Genomic DNA, 17,750 nt, shown 5'->3' with positions numbered 1-17,750 from the left:
TTAGCTTATTGTTGTAGCAGTTTATTTGCTCCTTCTGTTTCGTTTACTTGCTTATTCTATTTCTTGTGACATATGTATGTTACATATGGAAAGAACTATTGTATGTGACTATTACATGCGATGTGGGACATAATTATGTCATACAGTCGCAGGATATTTTACATTTATAATGGTTTTGGTATGGACACAACTGCCCAGCTGTGTACTATCCCTCACAATGTGGGACAGGTGGTAACCCTGACCATTGGCATAGACTTGGCTATTGGCGGTGCGTTAACATGATGCGTTTCACTTCCACTTGGTATAACTATCAACATTGCATTAGAATACGTGCATTTGTGTTTGCTTATTAATTTTGTGGTCGCAAGAACTGTCTTGCATGCTTTACATACGTTTCAGCATCCACGGGCACTGACAGGTTTGATTACTATTGCAGGCCGACTGTAATATTCAGCATTTTAGGTTGCACGTCAACAGCTGACATTTCCACGCCTCTGTGCGGCACTTCGACAGGCCCCATGCACTCATTTCCTATGCACGTGGCTGTGGCGGCAGCGCACCTTCATTAATATGCATATGGCGCTACTGCGCCATCTGTACACCGCACGGTCGGCGCAAGCCTAACGCTGGCCTCATGAATCCCGGGGTTAGCCAGAAGCTAGGTACTGCATCTGATTCTGGGGTTTTTCAGTTAGGAACTTTTCTTAACTTTGTTTCAATTTTCCTGACTGTTACTTCATCCCATTTCATATCCTGTACATTTGAACTTCTTCTTCATTCTTTTACTTCTTCTCCATTCAACATTTTTGTTATGTTCCATAGGGACTTTATAAACATTTCTCCAAAATGTGTTTTATTTCTTCTTTTTTAGTAGTGTTTCTATTCCTTTTACCTTGTTTCCCAATTTTCTATAAAACTTATTGGGTCATCAATAAATTGCTTATTTTGTAGTTTTCCTTTCAATTTATTTGTATATCTTCGAAGTTTTTCTGCCTGTGCTGATGTCTTTGGTTTATTATTTGCAATAGTGTATGCTATATCCCGGTTGGTTCTGATACAGCACATTGTGTTATCACATTGATGTTTCTAAGTATTTTTGTTGATCTGTTCCCTGTTCCATACCCTTCTAATAGCAGCACTTCTTGTCATAATTGCTTTACAGTTTTCTCTATTTGACATTTCCATGATGGTATTTCATTTCTCTCCTTCCTTTCCCTTACTGCCTTGTATTTTTGTGGTGAAACTATCTGCTACTAATTTGGCTGCACAGTAATATATCCTATTAACTTCTGTTACACTGCATGAATTGCTATGTCAAGTCTTGATTACTGTGTTCATTTGTCTTATCAAATGTCTAACATTTTGTGTCTTACTGACTTTCTGTAGTCTATTTCTTTCTTTGATCTTAATGTCTATCCATCTCTATTAAATCAAGCAATTCTTCCCTTAGATAATTTTTTTCTACACCAAGAGAATATTCTTTGTTCTCCGTTTCTTGTAAGCATTCTACAGAAAGTTCCAGAAAATCTTCCAGTGCCATATTCTCCAACTTCACCGTGTGCCATCCATTGCTCTTTGATATGGGAACTCATTGGCCTATCATTCCACAACATTGTCTGCATCAGAGTTGCCAGTTTCCTGTTTCTTCTTTTGCTGTTGCAACTCCAACTTTTGTACTGGTTACCAAAGGCTACAAAGTATCTTCATGTGGCAACTGATGCTTCCTGCTCCACTGGTTTTTCCTTAATTTGGGGGATTCATTATATTCTATCATGCTGTGATGTTATCAGAGTTAGATTTTCTACACCAACTCATTCACTTTGCAGGTAATCCATAACTTCAGTTTCTGTTTCTTTAATGTCTCAATTACTAACCCTCTTTTCTACTTTCCCCCTTTGTTTTCTTATTTTTTGCATTGTAAAATTTCCCATACCTGGATGCCTTTATATTTCTCTTCAAATATCTTTGGTGCTACTTTTTACACTGATTAGTTTTGCTTTCTCCTTTGCATAAATATTACACCATAGTAAATCTCTTTTTCTTTCTCATGTCCATATTTCTTCTTCAGATGTCGTCCACTCCTCCTGCTTCTCTTTACTTGGGGGGACTTAGGGTTTCATCATGCCATGACATAACCTGTTTTAGACTTCCTACACTAAATCCTTCACTTTGCAGGTATTCCATAACTTCAGCTTATATTTTTCTAACTTCTAATTTAATAATCTTTTGTACTCCCTTTGTGATCTTATTTTTTGTATTGTGAAATTTTCTGTATCTGGGTGCCTTTGCCTGTATTTCTCTTTATTTCTTATCTTTCAAGTTGCCTTTTTTTGTATTACTAATTTGGCTTTCCCCTTTGCTTAAATATTACACCATATTAAACCTCTCATTCTTTCCCATGTCCATAATTCTTTTGTATACCTTTCAAAAATCTCTAGATTTTTATTTTCACACTTCCTTAGTCTCTTCATTTTCCAAACAGCTGAAGGTTTCTTGGTCTATATAATGTTTTTATGAGTCTGCTATATTAATGAACACAAATTTGCATTTGAAGCTTTTGACAGTTTTTCTTGTGCAGGTATTTTTCTTTCCTCTAAATTCTCTCAATATTTTTGTATATCTGCTGTCTGGAAATTCTGAACTTCTTGCATAATACTAACAATACATAATTTCTTTCTTGTCCTCAACAGTCCATTTTATCATCTTTATGGCTCTTTTCGGCCCATCAGTTTTTGATATTTTTGTGGACTACTTCCTTCCTTCTACAGCAAGTGGGCCATCCTCCCCATGCTCCTAGCCTAACCCAATTGCAGGAATGTTTCTGTGCCTTGAGGATTCAACATTGTCATTTTGTTCCAGTCTTGGAACCAGTGCACCTACCGCGATTGGACACTTTTTTTTTAACCTGGGCTTTGTGCACCCAGCTGTCTTTACCTTTTAACCTGCCTCTGTCCATGATGTATGCCCATAAAATACAATTTATATATCAATGTCTTCTTGGTGAGATTTTGTAAAGTACTCACCAAGAATTGAGGATGAATTCAGTTCCAGCAATATTACTCTTCTTCACTTGTTTATTTAATCAGCTCTTTTTTTGTACCCATGGGGCTGCTTCTACACTGGGTTATTAGAAGTAAGAGGAGAAAGTAAAAATGGAGATGTTAATGGAGGTGTCAGTGGGAGGACACTAGCTGTAAAAGAAATTAATGGTTTGGTTGTTGGATGGGTTTAGTGGAAATGGGGTTAAGGTGCAAGTTGGTGAAAGATGTTATGAGTGAGATTGGCTTTAGTGCTATTATCAGTATTAGGTTTTGGAACATTGTGATGTAGTTTAGTTTAGTAGTATATGCAATTTAGGGTGAGTGGCTGCTGTGCTATGGGAGTGGTCTGAAATGTTAAGGGAAACTTATTTTGAGCAATAGATTTGGGGCTGCTTCTGTACTGGGTTATAGTAACTACTATAGTTTGAAGGACATTAGAAGTAGGGGAAGAAACTGATGGTTAGGTGAGATATCAGTGGGTGGAAATTAGGTGCAGAAAAAAACAGTATTGTGGTAGAGTTAGTGTTACTACCTGTCCCACTTCGCGAGGGACAGTCCCTCTTTGGGTAGTTGTGTCCTGCAAAAAAATTGTAAAAATGCCAAATGTCCTGAGATTTTAGGACAAAATTATTTCTTATATTTTATGTAATAGTTGCATAAAATAGTTATTCTGTATCTGAACCACCTAAATGTTATAAGAAACAGAATAAGCAACTAAAACATTACAAGAATAAGCTTTTATTTAGGCAAAAAAGTGAAGTTCTTTCTTTCGTACGGGCCGTGGGTATGTTTCAGCCTGCAAAATCTGACATTTGTACCAAAAATGTCCCACTTTGGGCATTTGAAAAGGTGGCAACCCTAGACCTTAGAGTGGAGCACTGAAATGATTCTGTGTTGGTCTGTAATGTTTGAGCAGCAGCAGAACAGGAAAAGTGTAGAGTGTGGGAGGACCCAGTATGTGGAGGTTAGCTGGTAAAAAATCAATACTGAGGATGGAGCAGTAAGTTGACTCTGTGTTGATTTGTAATACATGAATGACAGGAGAGCTAGGATGTTAGCATATGACTGGTTCCAGAGAGTGGGGCAAGGGCTTTTAAAATAAATGTATATAAAGTGGGGGGAGAGTGGGATTTGGGGGAAGTGCACTTACTGCTTCTGGAGTAAATGCCCCACTGTTTTGCTGGTTTATAGGTTGATACTAGGCTATCGGCCCTAGGGCCCTTACAAGCCTAGCCATAACAATTCCCTGGTTATTTCTTCCCACACTATTTACTTCATTGGACCCCTGTCTAGCAGAGCGACTGATGTGATCCCCGGGGTGAATTTCCTTTCTCCTATCCAATCAAGGTTCCTTTTGAAGAGGGACAAAGAGACGCTCTGCTTGACATGTATGGACAGTCTATTCCAGAGTAATATGGAATGCTTCACAAATTTGCGTGTCATCCATGCGCAGGGGCCATGCTAATCTTCTCTGTATTGTTCTAATTTTAGTATATATGCTGCCAAGAATCCAAGAAAACATGGATTCAGTTCAGAGATGCACGGGCATAGGTAGTATGTTTTACTGTCCACATACTGCCATCTTGACTGCAAAGTTTATTGCACCTCTAAAAAAGCAAATAAAGAAAAAGGCCTGGCAAGACTGCCACTCTCTGTCTAAAAACAAACAATATGGCAGACTATCCCTACACAGTTTAATTCCTACTTTACACAATCAATATTATCTCTCTTAGACACTAATACATCTGCCCCCTTTCTCTTCCCCTGTCCAATCAAAACCACCCACCACTCTTCAATTTTAGTCCAGTACCTACCTCACTCATAAGTAAGTTGCTCCTTAAACTAAACGCTACTTCTGTAGCTGTAGACCGTTTGCCATATTACGATCAAAAAATGGCCAGAGAAGTCATAGCCTTTCCTATGTCCATATGTATTAATAGGTCCATAGCAGAAAAATACTTCCCACCACTGTGGAAAAAATCCTACATCATACCACTGCACAAAGGCAACACATCTACAGAGTTTAATAATTACAGACCAATAGCGATTCTCTCCCCCTCCCCAAAATATTAGAGAACTGCAGCCATATGCAGCTGATGCAATATCTAACCTCAAGTAACCTGCTTTCACAACATGGCTTTAAGCCACAGCACAGCACCACTACTGCTCTACTTTACTGATACAATAAATCAACATAGAAGAAATAGTCCGCTTGTGTCCACCATATTCTTAGACTTGTCAAAGACATTTAATACTGTCTCATACCACCAACTGCTCATTTGACTCTCCTCAGTAGGACTTTCACAATACTCCTTGTTGTGGTTTCTTAGTTACCTGTCTGGAAGGCAACAAGCTGTTAAATGGCAACAAACCTACTCATTCTTTCAACCAGTTACTACAGGTGGCTTTATCCTGGGTCCACTCCTATATAATATATTTATTAATGACCTGCACTCACCATGCTAGTTTAGTTCAGTATGCAGATGGCTCAACATTAATATGTTCGACCTCAACAATAAATAAATGCCAAGACATTGCCCAAAAATCTTTCTCTTCTGTACAAACCTGGTTTAAAGACTCAAACCTCCTACTCACCCCCAAGAAAACTAAGTTAATGCTTTTTATCTCAAAACATTGCCAAATTTAAAAGCAATCTTACCATAAAGTCAGCAAATATGCTGTCTTTGAAACTAACTCACAGTAAATGTCTAGGTGCTATATAATAGACTACAATTTCAAATATGACCGGCATATACTGCACACCATTAAATCTACTCACCAGAAACTAGGCTCCTTTTATAGGATCAATGGATTCCTTACAGTTACTACAAGAAAAACGCTAGCCACAACCTTCTTATTGCTGACTCTCTCATATGCTGCTCCTATCCTAACAAAGTTAAACAATACTCAAAAGAAAGAAACTTGCTCCTGTTACAATAACATAGCTACATTTGCCACCAGTTTCCCTTATAGGACCCACCATTCTTCTAGCTTAAAAGAATTAAACTGGCTTGAACTACACAACTACCTAACATATTCACAGTTAACTACAGCAAACAAATGTATTCATCATCCAGAAAACTGCCCTACACAAAAAACACAAGTTTTACTACTACCCTACTGTTCAGCAGGGAACCTCCTTTCTAGTAACAAATTCTTATTGCTTGCATATAAGTCAGTGCAGCAGGAGACTCACTCTACTCTCAATACATTGCTAAATTCTGGAATAGTATCCCTATGCAAACAAACTCAATAGCTTTAAACCACTGCTTAAACATCTTAACCAATCCTGTCCTGCACATGTCCATCACAAGGTCAGGACTTTGTGTTCACCACATGATACTTTCCAAATACTCTCCTTAAACTGAATACTCTCAACCTCTAACTGAAATGACAAACCAATTTTTATACACAACTGCTTCCTGTACAATCCACTAAGTTTCACATGGACTTTCTCTTTAGTAACTTCCACCTCTGTAAAATCTTAGAATGAAAAATGTAACTACTGTTTGTGTATAAATATAACTCTGTTTAACTGGCATGTGGCATAATGCAATGTAATCAAATGGCACTCTTCTCCTTGGGCCTCCACTGAAAATGGGTATTACCTAGTCGGAATTTCCCAGTAAATGACGACAAATAAATAAGCCAGGTACCATACACACAGCTATCTCCATCCATGTTTTCTAGACCCCAAACAACCAGACTCTGGCTTTACACATCTTTATTTTAAATGAAGGACTTGATGTACACATTAATGCTATTATCAGTCACCATATTGTCTTCCGACATCCAGAAAAGACATTTATTCCAGTTATAAAGTATGCATGCATATTCCAGAAGTTTAATCTCACATAATCTAATTTTGGTTCCTTTGTATGTGATAGTGGCACTTTGGTGCATTGATGACTGAACCTGCAGGAATGTGGATACTTTATGGATACTCCTCTAAATTAGTGATCCAGACTACAACAACTTTAAATATTATTGTTTTCAGGTATTTATATTTTAGTTTTATTAGTTCTCTGTTTTTCATCTTGTCAGATGTTGGAACCTCCACTGCAAGTTCATTTTTACATTTATTTTAAATCCATGCATTTTGAGTTTGGAGGCATTGTACTGAAATGAATGAATGATTAAGCAGTTTTCATTCTGGACTAGGAAGATTTTCCTATCCTGCTCATTTCAGCATGAACTGCAAACGTTTGATTTACTTGGTTATTGGCAAGGACTGTAATTATTGTGTCATGGATAATATTTCTTATCAATAATGTCCAGGAAATTTAGGCTGCCTTAAACTGACTATAATAAGTGTTTTCTGGCCTGAATATTTGGCAATGTTTGTACGTTTTCATATTGCCAGAATGAATTTACTTTTCATAGGTTGGTGCTAGGCTATCGGCCCTAGGGCCTATACAAGCCTAGCCATAACAATTCCCTGGATATTTCTTCCCACAATATTTACTTCCCTGTATCCCTGTCTAGCAGGGTGACTGACATGATCCCTGAGGTGAATTTCCTGTCTCCCATCAGATCAAGGTTCTTTCTGAAGACAGCCAAGGAGGCGCTCTGCTTGACATGTATGGGCAGTCTATTCCAGAGTATGGGGAGTCTCTGGGTCAGAAACCTATCCCTCCAGCATGTTTTGTTCATTGTGATAAGGTTTAGATCCCTGGAGTGTGTGGCTCTGAGGGATTGGGATTTCTTGAAGTGGAACACGTCCAACAGCTCAGGGTTTGACATGGCCTTGTATGTTAAGCAGAGATCACCTCTAAGTAGACTATATGCCACAGAGTATAGTTGGAGTTTTTTTTAGATGGTCAGCATAGGGCATATGCTTCAGGCCTGCGATTCTTTTAGTGAGGTATTTCTGTGGCCTTTCCAGCTGTCGCAGATGTCTTGTGAGGTACATACCAAATGAGGCATTGTACTCTATAATGGGTCTAATGAGGGATGAGTACAGTGGGACAATTACCTCCTTTTTTTCTGGATGGAAAGCCCTTAGTGATGAGGTGTGCCACATAGGATTTTCTGACTGTTGTGGCAATGTTATCGAAGGTGAAACCACTGTCCACCTGTGTCAGTGTTTAGTGTACTGCCACCTATGTGGTAATTCATGGGAAAATGTTTTTCCCCCAAAGGGGATAACTATACATTTCTTGGCATTAAGCTTGAGCCCATGGCTCTGGCACCAAGCATCTGTTTGTGTAAGGCCCTTTTGTAGAATATCCACATCATTTGGGGATTCAATAATGGCTCCCAGTTTGCAGTCATCTGCAAACGTTTTTAGCCAAAGTCCATTAGTGTTGGCATATGCTTCAGAGAAGTAGATGCTAAACAAGAGCGGTCCCAGGACTGAACCTTAAGGTACTCCACTTGTCACCTATCTGGAGCTGGATTTGGAGTCGGCTACTTTTACATTCTGGGTTCTGTCAGTAATCCAGTTGGCAACCTATCGAGTGATGGGATTTATACCCAGCTTAGTAAGTTTATCTATGATTCCAGGGTGGGAGATGGTGTCAAAGGTCTTGGCGCGGTCCAGATTGGCTGTGTGGACCTTCTTACCCTCGTCCACAGCTCTAGAGACTGATTCAAAGAGTCATTCAGGTTCAGTAGACAAGATCGGCCCTTCACGAACCCAAACTGGGTGGGGTCCAGTGTTTGAAGGTTGCCAATGTCTTTGTTTATAAGTTCTATGATAATGCGTTCCATGCCCTTGCAGATCAGGCTCATCAGACTGATGGGATGGCAGGGTGGATCCCCCTTTGTGGAGTGGGATAACTGTAGCTGTGTGCCACTCAGTGGGCACAAAGCCTGAGGGGAGGCTATGATTAAACATGACACTTAGATGAGGTGCCAGTTCATTTTGTAGTTCATGTAGTACACAGCCTGAGAGGTCATCTGGTCCCATGGATGCTGTAGTCTTAGCTTTGGAGAGTGTGGTTTCTACCTATGTGGCCGTGATCATCAATTTGGCAATCTTTTGGTATTGAGATGGGCCCTTTAGGGGGTGAGGGGGGGGGTGAAGTTGGCACTAAATCGATCTGCCAGGATATTGGCAATATCCTTGGGATCAGTATATTTAATGCCATTCTGTTGTAGATCTGAGCATTGCCATTTAGATTCTTGACATAACTAAAGAATGCCTTGTGGTTGTCTTTGGAATCTTTAGCAATTTTATTTTCGTAACTTGCTTTGGAGGATTTTATGAGGGATCTCAGCTTCTTACGCAACAGTTTCTTCCTTCTGTTGTGCAGTTTATTTATGGCAGGGGACCACCAGATTGGCTTCCTTTTTTTGGAGGAGAGCATCTTGGTTTGATTTGAGATGACATGATTCATGCACAAGCGGATGTGCTCATACAGTGCCTTAGTGTAGGATTCAGCAGTCGAACTTTCAGCTCCCATCTGCATGGCTGTCATGAAATTTGTCACTTCTGACTTGAATAGCATGAAGTTGGCTTTGAAGAAGTTTTTTACGGAGGCTTCCTTACTAGGGGGTGGGATGTGGTTGTCAAGGGTGATTAGCTTATGGTCAGATCTGACCAATGAGGGGGTGACCACTGGTGTGGAGCATCTATCCCCCATGTTGGTAATGACTAGGTCTAGGATACTGCAGCCCCTGGTGGGACAATGGATTAGTTGATCCAGGGCATTGGAATTTATGAATTCCAAGAACCGTTGGGAAAAGGTGCTGGTACCCGAGTAGTTTTCCCAGTTAATGGCAGGGTAGTTGAAATCACCTGGTATTAGGGTGTTTGGTTGTATCTTAAGATTTTCCAGTATGTTTAGAAAGGTGTAGTGAAAATCTTGCGGCATGGTGGTGATCTGTAGCAAGCTACAATTTGTATTGTAGTCTTACCTAGTTTTAGCTACACCTGGAGAATTTCAGATGCATTGTCTTGGGCAACTAGCCTGGAGGTGTGAATATGGACACTCCTCTACTTTTAGTGTTTCAGTCTTGGTTTGGTGGCCGAAAAGTGTGGTAAGAGTTGTAGCCTGGCATTGCAGGGGTGCTCTCTGGAGCCTTGAACCAGGTCTCAGTTACTGCACAGATATGGATGTTCTCCATTTTTAGGAGTGCTTCGAGAGAGTGCATTTTGAGGTTTAGACTTCCAGCATTGAGTAGCATTACCTTCAGATTTTGCATGGTTGTATTTGTTATGGTGGTGTTTTTGTCCTTTGAATCTTGCCTAAAAAGGCACTATAGGGGTGGCAAGAGCTTTAGCCAGTAACCTGAATCCCAGGGGTGAAAGGTGCAGACCATCCCAGGCAGACAGATACTGAATTCCCTTTGAATGACCCCAGAAGCTTAGCTTGTTTTCATCTTGATACAGCTGCTCTAGATTTTATCCCATTTTGAGCATTTGACTTTTAGTATTACTCTTCATTTTCCATTTATCCAACCATTTAGATAAGAACATATTTTTAATTTTAGTTTCAAAAGAAGTTGTACTGCTTTATATTAGCACTGGTTCACTGCATTTCACTGGCTGCTGTACTAAACATGCTTAAATGGATCATTCCCATACCTGATTTTTTTAGGGGAGGGGGCTGAATTTTAAACAGCTGACTAACACATTAAATCTGGTGGATCACTTTATAACACACACACAAACTGCCAGTTTTGCTTTATTTGGCTGTATCATCTCATTCTTTTTGAGGACTAAGCCGCACAAAAAACACTGTTTGTTTTTATTTGACTTTCTACACACCATCTTTTATCCTCAAGCATCTTTAAACTAGGACATTGCTGTTTGCATTAAATAGCCATATTGATGAGGTTAGTGGTTTGCTAAAATGGAATATTGGATTCAACAACTGTCTTATTGTATATGTAACTATTTTCCTTTTATATTTTAGCTTATTTATTTCACATTTGTTAAATCAGGTTAGTTCAACTGAGTTTGCAAACAAACCCATTTTCAGTGGAGACCATAGGGGAAAAGCCCCAGCAAACATAAGTAAAGATAAAGTGACAATATACAAATATTAAATAACAATCACAATACAAAATAATTGTAAAAAAGAAAAGGTTATTAACTATTTGAATTGCACTGACACTAAGCAACCTATTTTCAGTGGAGACCCAAGGGGAAAGAACCCCAGCAAGCATAAGCAAAGAAACATACAGGACAAACACTTTTAAAAATAACAATGCAAATACAAAATTAATTATAAAGAGAAAAACAAAAGAAAAAAATATGAACATTAAGGATTGCACTGATAGCAGTGGTCTAAATTTGCTACATATAAGAGTAAAAACAAAAGTATAAACATTCAAAAGAAGGAAAATGTACAGATATTGATAGGAAGTGGGGGAAAAAGATAAATAGTGTAGAGAATGGGAGGGGAGAGAAAGGAGGGGGCTATAGTAGTAGAGCTGAGGGTTTAAGAGATTAGTTTAAGCAGAAGTTACAACAGAGAAAGAAAGTTAGGAGATGCAACAGGTTATACAGTAGGACAGACTAAGACTACATGTGGTCAAGGCAATGGCATCATTTCAAGTTTAGTAGGTGGGATTGCAGCTCCTTTTTAAAATGGGGAAAGGAAAAGTTGGATCTAATATGGAGAGGGAGTTTGTTCCAATTTAGTGATAGAGTGTGTGTAAAGTGGTTTGCCAATATTACTTTTGTGTTTATAAACTGAGAAGATGCTGATCAGCACTCCAGCGAGGCCGGGGAGGGAAAGTAGAGAGCAACATGGGAGGCAAGAGCAGGGCAGGCAGACGGGTTGTTGAGTATGGAAAATGTAGTGTTGAGTTGCGATTGTAGGAGAAGGTGCAGAAATTCCAGCCACTGAAGTTTGTTTAGTGAGAGGCAGTGATGCAACGAGAGTGGCTGATTTAGAATAAAGCTGGAAATTTTGTTGTATGTTTGTTCCAGGTTTTGCATTGAGGCAGTTTGGATATTGGTAAGGATGGGGGAAGTGTACAGAAGACTTAGTAAGAGAAATGCCTGTGCAAAAGTGTGTTTAGTGGCAGAAGTGAGGACTTTTTTGTTCCTGTAAAGTAGTCCAAGTTTTTGGTGTTTTTTTTGATGGCCTGTTGTATATGCAAGTCAAATTTTAGTCAGTCATCAATTATTACCCCATGGAGTTTGGTGTGTGAGGCAGGGGAGACAGTGGTGCTATCTAGGGAGGAAAGAGAAACGTTAGATTTAAGATGAGTGTCTGAGGTAGGAAGAGAAGGAGTCGAGTTTTCTTTGGGTTAAAGATTGATTGATTATTTCTGAGCCATTTTTCAACAGAGATAAAGGAATTCTGTGTTAGTGTGTGCAGTTCAGAGATAGTATAGGAGATAGATAGAGTAGAGCCATCTGTGTATTGTATTACAGATGCAGGATGAATGTAGGTTGTTGAAAAGGAGAAGTCCAGGTATGGAGCCTTGGGATACTCCTGTTTGAACAGCAAAGAAGGGTGAGAAAGCCTGCTGCCATCTAACAGCTTGTTTTCTGCCAGTAAGGTAGGATTGGAACCAGCCAAGAGTAGAAGGAAAGAGGTTTAGGTCTGAGAGTTTGTTAAGAAGGATGGGATGAGACACAGTGTCAAACACTTTAGAGAGATCAAGGAATAGATGGGAGATGAGGAGGTTGTTGTCCCTAGCTTCTGCAACCTTTTGAGTAAAGGATAGTAAGGCAGTCTAGGTACTGTGTTTAGGATGGAAACCATGTTGTGAGGGGGTGAGGAGATTTTCATGAATGAAATAGGACAGTAGTTGAGTATGTATACATTTTTCAAGGATCTTAGAAAGCAGTGAGATAATAGCGATTTGTCTATAGTTAGAGGGTTCAACAGAATTGCCACCTTTGTGCAGAGGAGTGATATAGGATTTCCATATTTCTGGCACGGTAGATTCCTAGAGTGGTTGATTAAGAAAGATACTGGATATGCAACAGAGTCAGCATCAATTTTCAGAAATTGAGGGGGAGTTTATCAGTGGACAGAGAGCATGATTTTAGTTTAAGAAGCAGGAATTTGATATATTTAGTAGAAACAGGTCTCAAGGTAAAAGGCTGAGAGACAAAGGAGCATAGAGGTGTAGGGGGAGGCGAGGGTGACACAGAAGAGGTGGGATGAGCAGAGTTACCAGAGGGTAGGAGTTTAGAGATGTCTATGAAGTGTTTGTTGAGTAAGTCTGCAGTTTCAGAGGGAAGAGTGACAGGGGAAAGGGTTAGGGATAGTAGCAGAACCAGTGTGGAGCAGGGAGCTGATAGTACTCCAGAATTTTTTGGGGTCATTTGAGTGAGAGCTTTGAAATTTAGTAAAATATTGGCGTTTATCCAAAATAATAACTTTTTTTACACAATTTCTGAGTTGCTTATAACCTTGGAGAAATATATATTTTCCTTATTAACTTTATTACTCTAGTCAAGGAATGTTAAAAGAGTACCCAGAGTTTATGGTTTGTAATCAGCCTTACCTCTTTTTGCAAAATTTAACTTTCATCTGTTTATTACCCAGGTCTTTTTGTATCACATTTTAGATTTTTTATTGCCTCTGTGAAGAAATTAGACACTAATTCGTGCTAGCATGTTTGGCTGAGTTTTTGTACATAATTTCAAATGAAACTGTGTAATATATGCCAGCATGACTAGCTATGATATTGTAAATAAGTTCTTATATGTTGATTTGTAATCTGTACAGAATGTTTTAAAGATTTGAACAGTGTTCCTTTACATTTCCAACTGTGGATATTTGTGAAGATTCTAAATGCAGACAGTCTCAGAATCAGCTGATCTGCAGATGGTATCCTTGGATGTTGACAGTTGCTATGTGGTGTTGTCAGATGCTGAAAGACAGGAAGGAACTTCAGTAAACAGCTGTTGGCTGACTTTCAAAATATGAAATGAACTGGAAAAGTTGTGACAAGCTAGTCTATAAAAGAGACTGCTGAAGACAGCTGTTGCTGTCAGTTAACAGTCGGTTAGCTACGGTTTTGTCAGTTGTTCACAACTGTACTGTGTGGTGGATACCCGAAAGGACTCAGCAAGCACTATAAGCCTGTCTTTGGTTTGTTGTAATAATTTAGTTTAGATCAGGGATCTCTGATCCCTGCCGAGGCACTAAAGTTTACTTAATAAATCATTTGGAGCTGTTGCCAGTTGTTATTGTTACATTTTTTTTTTTAATTTGGTGGTTTTTGGAGTTTTTATGCCTACAGATCCATCAGGGAATATTCCCCATATCTTTCGAGGATAATTTGTTATCTTTTCCTTTCTCTTGTTTGAGCTCCTTTTCCTCACAAAGGACTATAGAGAATTAAATTATTCACAATGCTCAAGGCTGTGGAAATAATGGTTTAGCAGGGGAGACCAATGTGTTTTAAATGCTGAAGATGATTCAAATAGTTTTATTAATAAATTAATGGAAGAGAGACATTACAGAGTGAACAATCCATTCTCCGTGATCGGACAAGTGAGTACTGGTTCTTTTTCTCCCAAGTTCAAGGTCTAGTTGACTGTTTTGAAAAAAGTACAGTTTTGTACCTACCATAAATGTAGATGTTCGAAGATCCACATTGCTGCAGTCCTTACACTTGGGTAGTCCGCTGTCCTCGGTCGGCCCGAATATCAAAGTATAAGGCTGACGTCGGTCAAGGCGCATTTGACTGACATCAGGACGTCAGGGTACAAATGCGCATGACCGACGCCATATCCTCAGTCTTTTCTTGCCCCAGATGTCAGAAGACCCTAGAAATAAAGGTCAAAACCAAAAGACAGCAAACAAACAACCAACCATCCTAGCACTAAAAATATGTACAATATATACAATATACACCCTATTTACAACCCAAACCACACAACCGCCTCTAACTACAGAGGGGAAGGAGGGAGGGTAAATTGGACTGCAGCAATGTGGATCTTCGAACATCTACATTTATGGTAGGTACAAAACTGTACTATGTTCTTCATCTCACATTGCTGCAGTCCTTACACTTGGGTAGAATCCCAAAGCAGAGGTAAGGGAGGATGGCCAAACTATAAGGAAGCAGGAGCTGCCAAAATGCCCTGCAAAACAGCAGTGGCAAAACCAACCCTGGATTTAGAGTAAAGTGGTAGGTGATAATGCCTAGAGAAAGTATGCACTGAACTCCAAGTAGCTGCCTCCAAAATATCCTTAGTTGCCACCCCCTCAAAAAGCTGTCAAGTGGCAGTAGCCCTAGTGGAATGAGGCCTAATCCCAGCTGGAATTTCCTTGCCATGATGGGAATAACAGAAAGCAATGCAAAACCCAATCCACTTAGAAATAGTTTGTTTTGACACAGGCTTGCCCTGAGAACTCAAAGCAAAAGAAACAAATAACTGCTGAGACTGCCTGAACCCTTTAGTTCTGTCCAAATAATACCGAACTGCCTGTGTACATCTAAAGTGTGCAAAATCTTTTCCCCTTTATTTTGGGGATTTGCATAAAAAGTAGGCAAATGAATAGTTTGGTTTAAAGCCACACTAGAAACCACTTTAGGCATAAAGGAAGGATTAGTACGTAAAGATACCCTATCCTTATGGAAAATTAAGAAAGGCTCAACCGCCATAAGGGCCTGCAACTCAGAAACCCTTCTTGCAGAGGTAATAGCCAACAAAAAAGCAGTCTTCCATGATAAAAACTTTAATTCAGTAGTAGCTGCAGGCTCAAAAGGTTGTAGAGTGAGTTTCTCCAACACAAAATTGAGATCCCAAGCAGGAGTAGGAGCTCTTCGTGGGGTCTTATATTCTTTGCCCCTCTAAGAAATTGCTTGAACAAAGGATGAGAAAACAATGGTGGGTCACAATCATAGTGAGCCGAAATTGCTGCAGCATGAACCTTAATAGAAGAGAAGGACAAACCTTTGTCCAGTAACTCAGAAAGATATTGAAGAGCCACACTTAAATTAGGCTCAGAAACATCAAAATCCTTTGCTGCACTCCAAAATAAAAATCTCTTCCATTTATCTGCGTACACTTTCCTTGTACTAGGCCTTCTAGCTTCCAAAATAACATTCAAAACTTGCTGTGGAAGTGGAGGCCCACTATGGTTCAAGACAGAATATGCCAGGCTGTTAGGTGCAGAGAGTGAAGCTTGACATTGAGCAAATGACTGTCCTCCTGAGACAACAGGTGTGGAATTGAAGGCAAAGGCCATGGAGGCTTCCGTACCAGGCTTCTCAGTAATGGGTACCAATGCTGTCGAGGCCAATCTGGAGCTATCAAAATCATCCGTGGCTTGTCTTGTCTGGCCTTTAGTAGTACCTTTGGGAGGAGAGGCAGAGGCGGAAAGGCATACACATGAAGATTGCTCCAATTGAAAGAAAGAGCATCCACTTTCCAAGCTGTGGGATGAAACCTTTTTGTGCAAAACTTTGGCAGCTGGTGGTTTAGTGGAGAAGCGAACAGATCTATGTCTGGAGTTCCCCATGACACTATCAATTTCTGAAATACATGAGGATCCAATTTCCACTCGTGGGGATCCATAATTTGTCTGCTCAACACATCTGCTAAGGAGTTCTGTGCTCCCGGCAGAAACCTTGCCTGAAGATTTAGCTGTAAACTGAGAGCAGTCTCCCACAAAATCATTGCTTGCCTGCATAGAGGATAAGAATGTGTTCCGCCTTGCTTGTTGATGTACCACATGACAGTTGTGTTGTCTGTTAGAATCAACACCTGCCCTGGAAGAAGTAAATCCTTGAAAGCTATTAATGCAAACTGGACTGCTAACATCTCTTTCAAGTTGATATGTAGATGTTGTAGTCTGGCAGGCCACTTGTATCCACTTTCCATTCAGATGAGCTCCCCAAGCTTTGTCTGAGGCATCTGTCGTTAGAATCTGACTCGCCTCTGGCCGGGTCACAGAGAGTCCCTTGTTTAGGTGACATTCCTGAGCCCACCACAAAAATTCCTTTTGAATGCAAGGTATTATTTGAATGACAGTGTCCAAATCCTGGCAGTGCTGTGTCCATACATTTTTGAGATACCATTGTAGCTTCCTCATATGCAGTTTGGCATTGGGAAGCACCAGAATACAAGATGCCATGAACCCCAAGGCTTGAAGGACTGTCCTTGCAGTCAGCCTGGACTGATGAGACAACTGATGAAAGTAAAGGGAAAGATTCTTTTGTTTGTCTGGGGTCAAAAAGGCCATCTGGGATGCTGTATTCAGTCTCACACCCAGAAAGCACATGTCCTGAGAGGGTACTAGACTGGACTTTATTTCGTTCACAGAATACCCCAGGCATCTTAGCACTGCTATCACATAATCCAAAAGATGAAGAAGCTCGTCCCTTCCTTGAGCCAGAATCAGGCAATCGTCCAAATAAGGATAGATCTGTATTCCTTTTAACCCGAGGAAAGCTATCACTGGAGCCAGAACTTTCGTAAACACTCTGGGCGCAGTAGATAAGCCAAAGGGCAATGCAGAGAACTGATAATGAGAAGTCCCAGCTCGAAAACGCAGATACTTCCTGCAACTCAGTCTGATAGGAACATGAAGATAAGCCTCCTTGAGATCCAAAGTTACCATCCAATGATCTTTGCCCAGCAGAGGTAAAAGCTACTGTAACGTCAACATTTTGAACTTGGGAATGTCCAGATAAGTGTTGAGGATAGATAAGTCCAAAATTGGTCTCCACGTGTTCCCTTTCTTTGGTACTAGGAACAGGCGAGAATAAAATCCTAGGCCCACTTCTGGCATAGGGACCGGCTGAATGGCCCCTATTTGGAGTAACAGAGAAATTTGC

General features: G+C 40.0%; 1 non-coding gene across 1 annotated transcript; it reads right to left on the bottom strand.

The window, feature by feature from the left end:
- Nucleotides 1-4,449: 4,449 nt before the first annotated feature.
- LOC122809862 lies at nucleotides 4,450-4,551 on the bottom strand. The gene has a single exon (XR_006365977.1). It is a non-coding gene; the product is annotated as a U6 spliceosomal RNA (small nuclear RNA).
- Nucleotides 4,552-17,750: the final 13,199 nt, after the last annotated feature.

This window comes from Protopterus annectens, chromosome 8.part0 (genome assembly GCF_019279795.1).
Source record: "Protopterus annectens isolate FY-2018-M chromosome 8.part0, PAN1.0, whole genome shotgun sequence".
Lineage (NCBI taxonomy): Eukaryota > Metazoa > Chordata > Ceratodontiformes > Protopteridae > Protopterus > Protopterus annectens.
The sequence above is the reverse complement of the archived record's forward strand: the minus strand, read 5'-3'. Positions and strand labels throughout refer to the sequence as shown.